We start from the raw sequence: 9,303 nt of genomic DNA, 5'->3' as shown, positions 1-9,303 counted from the left end.
AAGGAACAAAAAAGGTCCCATTACATTGCTTGGTGTAGTCTATGGGCCACCAACTAGTGGAATAGATGAAGGGGAACAAATTTGCTAGAAAATTACAGAGATGCAAGAATTGTAAAGTAGTTATAATGGGGGCTTTAATTATCCAAATATAGACTGGAATAGTAGTAGTGTAAAGGGCAGAGAGGGGCAAGAGTTCTGAGAGTGCGTTCAGGAATTTTTTTTACAGCAGCATGTTTCCAGTCCAACAAGAGGAGCGGCACTGCTGGACCTGGTTCTTGGGAATGAGGTGGGCCAAGTGGATCAGATATCAGTAGGAGAACATTTAGGGGATAGTGATCATTGTACCATAGATTTAGGTTGATTATGGAAAAAGACAAAGAACAATCTAGAGTAAGAATAATTAACTGGAGGAAAGCCAACTTCAATGGGATAAGAATGGATCTAAGCTGAATAAATTGGAATCAGAGGTCAGCAGGAAAAACAATAGCTGAACAATGGGCTACTTTCAAAGAAGAGACAGTTCGGACACAGCCAAAGTATATTCCCTTGAAGGGGAAAGGTAGGGCAAATAAATCCAGAGCTCCGTGGATGAGAGAAGAGATAGAGATGAAGATGAAGAAGAAGTGTGCATATGACAGATGTCAGGTAGATAATACAATGGAGTATCAGACTGAATGTACAAGGTCCAGAGGGGAAGTGAAAAGGCAAATAACAGAAGCAAAGGGACAGTATGAAAAGGGACTAGCAGCTAACATAAAAGGGAATCCCAAAGTCTTCTATCGGAATATAAATAGCAAAAAGGTGGTAAAGGGTGGAGTGGGGCCGATTAGGGACCAAAAGGAGGATTTAAATATGGAGGCAGGGGGAACAACTGAGGTATTAAATTAATACTTTGCAATTGACTTTCCAAGGAGGAAGCTGCTACCCAGGTCACAATGAAAGAGAAGGTAATTAATATACCAGAAGGATTTAATATTGATAAGGAGGAAGTATTAGATAGCCTGTCTATAGCTAAAATTGATAAAGCACCAGGGCCGAATGGGATGTATCCAAGGATACCGAGGGAAGTGAGAGTGGAAATTGCGGAGGCACTGGCCATAATTTTCCAGGGTGGTGCCAGAGGACTAGAGAATTGCACATGTTACACCCTTGTTGAAAAAGGGTGTAAAAATAAGCTCAGCAACTACAGGCTGGTCAGTTTAACTTCTGTGGTGGGGAAACTTCTAGAAACAATAATTCAGGACCAAATTAATAGTCACATGGACAAATGCGGGTTAATTAAGGAAAGCCAACACTGATTTGTTTCGGGAAAATCATTTAAACTCACTTGCTAGAGATTTTTGAAGAGGTAACAGAGAGGGTTGATGAGGGCAATGCTGCTGATGTGACGTACATGGATTTCCAAAAGGCATTTGATACAGTGCTGCACAACAGTCTTGTGAGCAAAACTATAGCTCATGCAATAAAAGTGGATATGAAATTGGCTGAGTGACAGGAAACAGAGAGTAGTGGTTAATGGATGTTCTTCGGGCTGGAGGAAGGTTTGTAATGGAGTTCCCCAGGGGTCAGTGTTGGGACTCTTACTCTTCCTGAGCTATATTAATAACCTGGACCTTGGTGTACAGGGCACAATTTCAAAATTTGCAGATGATACAAAACATGGAACAATTGTGAATTGTGACAAGGATAGTGTAGAACTTCAAAAGGACATAGACAAGTTGGTGGAATGGGCAGACAAGTGGCAGATGAAGTTCAATGCAGAGAAATGTGGAGTGATTCATTTTGGTAGGAAGAACATAGAAAGACAATATAACAAAGGATACAATGCCAACGGAGGTGCAGGAACAGAGGCACCTGGGTGTATATGTGCTTGAAGGTGACAGGACAGGTTGAGAGAACGGTTAATAAAGCCCACAGTATCATAGGTTTTATTAATAGGGGCATAGATTATAAGAGCCAAGGACATTAAGTTGAAAAAGACAATAGTTCAGCCTCAGCTGGATTATTGTGTCTAGTTCTGGGCACTACACTTCAGGAAAGATGTGTAAGCATTGGATAGAGTGCAGAGAAATTCACAAAAATGGATCCAGGGATAAGGAACTTCAGGTATGAAGATAAATTGGAGAGGTTGTGACTATTTTCCTTGGAGAAGAGAAGGCTGAGAGGAGATTTGATAGAGGTATTCAAAAGCATGATGGGCCTGCACAAAGTGATTGGGATAAATTGTTCCCACTTGTGAAAGGATCAAGAAGAAGAGAGCACAGACTTAAAGTGATTGGCAAAGGAAACAAAAGTGATATGAGGAAAACCTCTTCATGCAGCGAGTGGTTAGGATCTGGAATGCACTGCCTGAGAGTGTGGTGGAGGCAGGTCCAATTGAGGCATTCAAAAGGGAATTAGACTGTTATCGGAAAAGGAAGAACTTGCAGGGTTATGGGGAGAAGGCGAGGGAATGGCATTAGGTGAATTGATCATTCAGAGAGCCAGTGCTGAATGGCCTCCGTCTGTGCTGTAACAATTCTGTGATTCTGTGACTCACTAACTGGACCTTGAAGATAACAACAGATCAAGGGAAGGTCTTTTGTTCTTTTTCCCACCCTCCAAACTTTCACTTGCTTAAAACCTATTACATATCTAACTTATTCTAGTTCTGATGAAAGCTCATCAATCTGAAACTTTAACTCTGTTTCTCTCTCCACAGATGTTGTCTGACTTGCTGAGTATTTCCAGCATTTTCTGTTTTTATCTCAGATTTCCAACACCTGCAGTATTTTGATAAATCCTAAATCAGAACGGCAGGTCTGTTGGCATCAGCAAGTTGAAATATATGCAAAGAAATGAAAGAAAACATTGATATATCAAAGCTGTGCTGAACTTGCTTACATAAAAGAAGAAAGACTGGCATGTATATAGCGCCTTTCACAATCTCAGGTGCTTTACGGCCAATTAGGTACATTTTTGAAGTGTAGTCACTGTTGCGATGTTGCAAGAGTGGCATTTTAAGTCAAAAGCATATAGTCATGCTAGGCCCCCAGCTGCCAAAAATGAGACACATTAATTTTGTCATGAACATTGATTTTAAACTGTTACTGGAGTGAGGGGAGGACTTGTTGAACAGATCAGCCATGGCTGGAAAAGATATTTGCATATTAACAGATGGTGTTTGGAAGGACAAAGCAATCATTCCCTGACATTCAACCCTAGGACTCTACAGTGAACTTGAAGAACAGTAACACCAACTCTTCAGATATTACCTCAAATCTTTCCACTTTAATTTTCTTTTGCTCTTTTCTGTCTCTATTTGCATGTGTGTATCGCGTATGCATGCTAGTGTGGGGCACGACATGTATCCATAGGCATTAACTGAATTGCAGCTTAAGTTTAATAAATTTCAACTTTTCTTCTTTAAACCTAAGAAAGCATGTTTGTGCTGGTTTCTTTGCCTTATAATTGGAAAGCGGTGAATAAGGATTCACTAAGGGGGAGCTGAACACACGGGGTGTTTAAAAATTAAACCCTGTTACAGTAAGACAAGGTGAAGGCTGAAAGGGAACCCTAGATCTCTTTCTCACCTGGTCGTAACAGAAATTTGGGTGCTAGCACCTGGGATTGACCCACAGACAAACGAGAGAAATTGGATGTGGGAAGCCAAATTGTTCCCAATCAAAAAAAGTGCATGATTTCAATGCAAGTTTTCTTGTGGCTGTGTGTGCTTGAATACGAACATGTCTGCGACTGAAGCTAGTAGCTCTCCAAGCCAGGGTGAAGTAACTTGGGATAAGTTAAAAGCACTATGGAGGAGTTGAGGAGAATGGCTGAGCAGTGTGGGATCACTGTACATGGCAAGGCTAGGAAGTCTGAACTCCTAAGGTTAGTGGCCAACCATTTTCCCCTTGAATCTGAAGAAACAGAAACAGGGTTAGAAGAAGACCCAGAGAGGATACTGCTAGCAAATTTACAATTGGAACAAAGGAAACTTGAATTAGAAGACAGGTAAAGAGAAAGCGAAAGAGACAGGAGAGGGAGAAAGAGAGAGCACTCAAGAAGGAACATGAAGAGAAAGAAAGAGAGGAATGAGAGAGAGAAAGACAGGAGAAGGAATGAGAGAGAGAGGGAGCGAGAGAAAGAATATTCCAGAAAGAATGTGAAGAAAGAGAGCAGAAGTGGCTTGAGTTAACTAGGGGGTGACAGAGTAACCCCAGTGAAAGCATGGCCAATATGGAGGAGCACAATTCAGGGCTGGGCACAAAATTATTAAAAATAGATTCACTAATTCCAAAATTCAATGAGGAGTATATAGAAGAATTTTTTGTGTCCTTTGAGAAACTGGCAAGGCAGCTAAAATGGCCAGCTGAGACCTGACCTCTTTTACTACAAAGCAAGCTGACTGGAAAAGCTCATGAGGTTTATTCCCTGTTGCCAGATGAGAGTTCATCAAATTATGAACCGACCAAAATTGGTATTCTCGGGGTATATGAATTAGTACCCGAAGCTTATCGCCAAAAGTTTAGAATCCTCAAGAAGCAAGCTAATCAAACTTATCTGGAGTTTGAAAGAAGTAAGTAACTGGCTTTTGACCAGCGGCTGAGGGCTCTTAAAGTACAGTTCAGTTATGAGAATGTCAGAGAAGTAATTCTGTTAGTGGAGTTTAAATACTCTCTCCCACTCTCCAAAAAGACCCATGTAGAGGCCTTCCTGGCCGATGAGTTTGCTTTAATTTCTACGTTGGTTTCCCAGGAAAGAACCTTTCCTCATCACACCCACAAATCCGAAAGGGACAAAGGGTGGGAAGGTGATAGGAGCCCAAGCAGTCCTGGGAGAGAAAGGAAAGCAGGAGACATAGAGGGCCCTCCTCTAGCCAAAGAGGAAGGTGCTGTGAACAAGAGTGAAACCCGGATACCTGTGTGCTTCCATTGTAATAAAGCAGGGCATTTAAAAGCTGACTGCTGGAAACTAAAGGGAAAACTTGTAGGGTTAATCAGGGCACACCCGCTCAGTGAAGAAGTGAACCTGATGGAAAACACAGTCGAACAAGCTGTGGCTTTAACTGCAGTAACAGTGAGACTCAAGGAGCTTACTACTGCAAGTGCAGGAAAGGTTAATAGGATTCCTGAAGGTTATCAGGGTTTTGTGTCTGAAGGGAAAGTAACCCCATACCCATCGAGTGGGGCAAGCAAGTCTGTAGTAATTCTCAGGTACACAGAGGCCACTAGATCCCTTTTACTGGGAAAAGGCCTGACCTTTCCCTCAGAGAGTGCAATGAACACCAGTATGGTGGTGAATGGTATTGGAGGGCAGTGTATGCCTGTACCTGTACACTGGGTGCACCTGGAGTGCGACATAGTTTCAGAACCGGTGACTGTAGGGATTGTCCCTAGTTTGCCTGTGGACGGGGTTGACCTGCTCCTAGGCAATGATCTTGTGGGGGTGAATCTGGTAGCCCCCCTAATAGTGAAAGAAAGACCACAGGAGGTCAGAGAGACAGGGCAGTGGCAGGAGACAGACCCCTGCAGTTTCTCTGAATGTGTAGTGGATCAAGCCATGACCAAACCAGCTCCCCTAGAGGAGACTGTATTGGCATTGCAGGCAGATGACCATGAGGTCTGTCCAAGACTTTCTTTGGAAAGTTAGGAGACTCAGGGAATGAATTAAATGGATTTTCCCTCGCTGAGGCTCAGCGAGCCGACCCAGTATTGCAAGAGTTGGCACAGGCTGCCCAGTCTGAAAGTGAAGTAGAGGGAGTCCCTGATTGCTACTGTTTAAAGAGTGAGGTACTGATGAGGAAATGGAGTTCTCCTCACAGACCTGAGAGCAGGGAGTGGACAGTGGTTCAGCAGTTGGTGGTGCCGCAGAGGTACCAGGGAGAAATAGTAAGAAGGGCCCAGGAGACTGCAGTGACGTGCCGCTATTCGAAAGACCAAAGTCCACATATGACAGCAGTTTGACTGGCCAAAACTCCACAAAGATGTGGTGGAGTACTGCAGGAGTTGCCACATGTGCCAGGTTGAGGGGAAACCTCAACCTACAGTGAAACCTGCACTCATAAGTCCTGTACCAGTGTTGGAAGGACCCTCCAGCAGAGGGCTCGTGAACTGTGAGGGACTCCAGCAGAGAACAAAAGGGGACAGGCAGGCACAAGGGTGGCAAAAGGTTAGAAAGAGAAGGGGAAAAAGTGACCAAGAGGGCAGGTTAAAGGAAGTCTGGGAGGAATCCTGGGTGAAAACCAACCCTGTAAAATTTGAAAAGTTGGACCCCACATCCTCCTATGTAAATTCAGACTCTAAAAGCACCCAACCAGAGTTGGGACCAGCATTTACAGGAACATGCAGAGACAAAGCAAGATGTCTACGGGGCAGAGAAACCATGAGGGTGATGCCTCACCTAGTCGACGTGCCACAGGGGAGGCGGTAGAGGCTACACAAATACCTGCAGGCAGGAGTGTCCTCTGGGACAAAGTGGAGATTAGCAAAGAATCCAACCCCCCCCCCCCCCAGTCGGAAAAAAAGCGAGCCACCCATCCCCTGAAGTCAAAAGTCTTTGCATGACTCAGCAAAGCACTGAAAGAGAGTTCAGGACAGACCCGCCCACTTCTGACTCTTTAAAAAAAAATTACCTCAGCAGGAACAAAGACCCTTGGCAGCCATGAAAATGGGCAAATGGAAGAGAAACTTCCCAAAAAACAAGAACCACAAGTTTATTGGGATGCCAAAAAGGGTCAATAAAGCAGCACTGGCACCAAAAGAAATAAGGCTGTAATAAGTTTTAAGATTTATGAATGAATGGGAATGACTGAGAGAAATGCATGTTTTTTTCAGTATCTTACATTTTTCTCAACCCTTCTAATGAAATGCGCCTTTTCTCAAGTTGCATTTCATTCCACTGGGTGTGGAGGTGTCATGCTAGGCCCCCACCTGCTGAAAATGAGGCACATACATTTTGTCATGAACATTGATTTTAAACTGTTACTGGAGTGAGGGGAGGACTTGTTGAACAGATCAGCCATGGCTGGAAAAGACATTTGCATATTAACAAATGGTGTTCAGAAGAACAAAGCAGCCATTCCCTAACATTCAACCCACAATGGACTTTTGATTACCAGACATAGAAGGTGGGGGAGATCGCATTCCAGGTTGACTGCTAAGATGGCCAAATACACAAACGAACATGGTCAAATCAGTTAGTCACATGACTAACCTGCTGGGCAACCTGAGTTTTTTGAATTTGTACAGTTTGGGCAGAAATCTGTTTGTTCCTGGACTAAGAAGATCTCTCCTGTCTGCTCCCATCTCTTTCTCACAAGCCTCTGAATCCCCTGAGGACACACAAACTCCAAGAGAGAAAAGTCTCCTACAGCGAACAAGGTTTAAGAAGAATATTGGGCCCCAACAAAAAGCAAGATTGACCTACAATCAAGAACTCTACAGTGAGCTCGAAGAACAGTAACAACAACTCTTCAGATATTGCCTCAAACCTTTCCACTTTATTTTTCTTCTGCTCTTTTCTGTCTCTATTTGCATGTGTGTATCGCGTATGCATGTGTGTATCGAGTATGCATGCTAGCGTGGGGCACGGCATATATCCATAGGAGTTAACTGACTTAGAGTTTAAGTTTAATAAATTTAAACTTTTCTTCTTTAAACCTAAGAAAGCCTGTTTGTGCTGGTTTCTTTGCCTTATAATTGGAAAGCGGTGATCAAGAATTCACCGAAGGGGAGCTAAAAACACGGTGTCTTTAAAATTAAGCCCTGTTTCAGTAAGACCAGGTGAAGGCTGAAAGGGAACCCCAGACCTCTTTCTCACCTGGTCGTAACAATATCTAGTACAGAGTAGAAATTTGTACCAATGCTGTACATGATGTTTAGCAATCATTCTGTCATTGCCATTATATAAAGAAAGACCTACATTTATATAGCACTTTTCATAACCACTGGACATCTCAAAGCACTTTACAGCCAATCTAATATACTTTTGAAGTGTCATCATTGTTGCAATGTAGGAAATGCGGTAGTAGGTTAATACCCACCAAGGTCCCACAAACAGCAATGTGATAATGACCAGATAATTTGTTTTTATGATGTTGATTGAGTGATAAATATTGACCAAAACAACTGGTCTGCTTCAAAATAGTGCCTTGCGATATTTTAACACCTTCCTGAGAGGGCAGATGGGTCCTTGGTTTAACACTTCATCCAGAAGGCAGCAACTCCAAATGGGCAGCACTCCCTCAGTACTGCACTGGAGTGTGAGCCTTGACTTTTGTGTTTATGTCACAGCATGGGACTTGAACCCAGAATGCTGTGCCTCAGAGGTAAGAGTGCTACCAAATGAGCCACAGCTGGCAAACTATCATTTCCACCCCCACTATTACCAGGCCCCACAATATCGATGCATATCAGTACCGCCTCATAGAATTTCTCATACACAACAACAACTGTTCCTGCCTCTTCAGAGTGCTCCAAATCACAGGAGCACCCCAGTACTGGATCAGCAGACATTTCCTCCAATTAAATATTCAGAAGACCGAAGCTATTATCATCAGTCCTCCCCACAAACTCCATTCCCTTGCCACTGAATCCATTCCTCTCCTTGGCAACTGTCTGAGGCTGAACAAGACTGTTCGCAAACTTGGTGTCATATTTGACCCCGAGATGGTCTTCTGAGCATATGTTTACGCCATCAGTTCAACCTCCTTTTCGCACCTCCAAAATATCATCTGACTCTGTCCCTGTCTCAACTTATCTGCTGCTGAAACCCTCATCCATGCCTTTTCTACCTCTAGACTTGATTATTCCAATGCACTCTTCCCACAAACTTGAGGTCATCCAAACCTCTGCTTCCCATATCCTTACACCAAGTCCCATTCACCCATAACCCTTGTCCTCACTGACCTACGCTAGCTCCCGGTTAAGCAATGCTCCAGTTTTAAAATTCTCATCCTTGTTTTCAAATTCCTCCATGGTCTCCCCCCTCCCTATCTCTATAAACTCCTCCAGCCTCAAAACTCTCTAAGATATTTCCACTCTTCTAGTCCTGGTCTCTTGAGCATCCCTGAGTTTAACTGCTCCACCACTGATGGTCGTGTCTTCAGCTACCTGGGCCCTAAGCTCTGTAATTCCCTCCCTAAACCTCTCCACCTCTCTGCCTTGCTTCCTTACTTTAAGATGCTCCTTAAAACCTACTTCTTGGACCAAGCTTTTGTTCATGTCTCCGAATATCCCTTCATTTGGCTTAATGTTAAATTTTGCTTTATAGCACTCCTGTGAAGTGCATGGATTTTTTATCACATTATATAAATACAATTTA

The sequence above is a fragment of the Heterodontus francisci genome, chromosome 31 (genome assembly GCF_036365525.1).
Source record: "Heterodontus francisci isolate sHetFra1 chromosome 31, sHetFra1.hap1, whole genome shotgun sequence".
In the NCBI taxonomy this organism is placed as follows: Eukaryota; Metazoa; Chordata; class Chondrichthyes; order Heterodontiformes; family Heterodontidae; genus Heterodontus; species Heterodontus francisci.
This window is presented reverse-complemented; position numbering follows the sequence as displayed.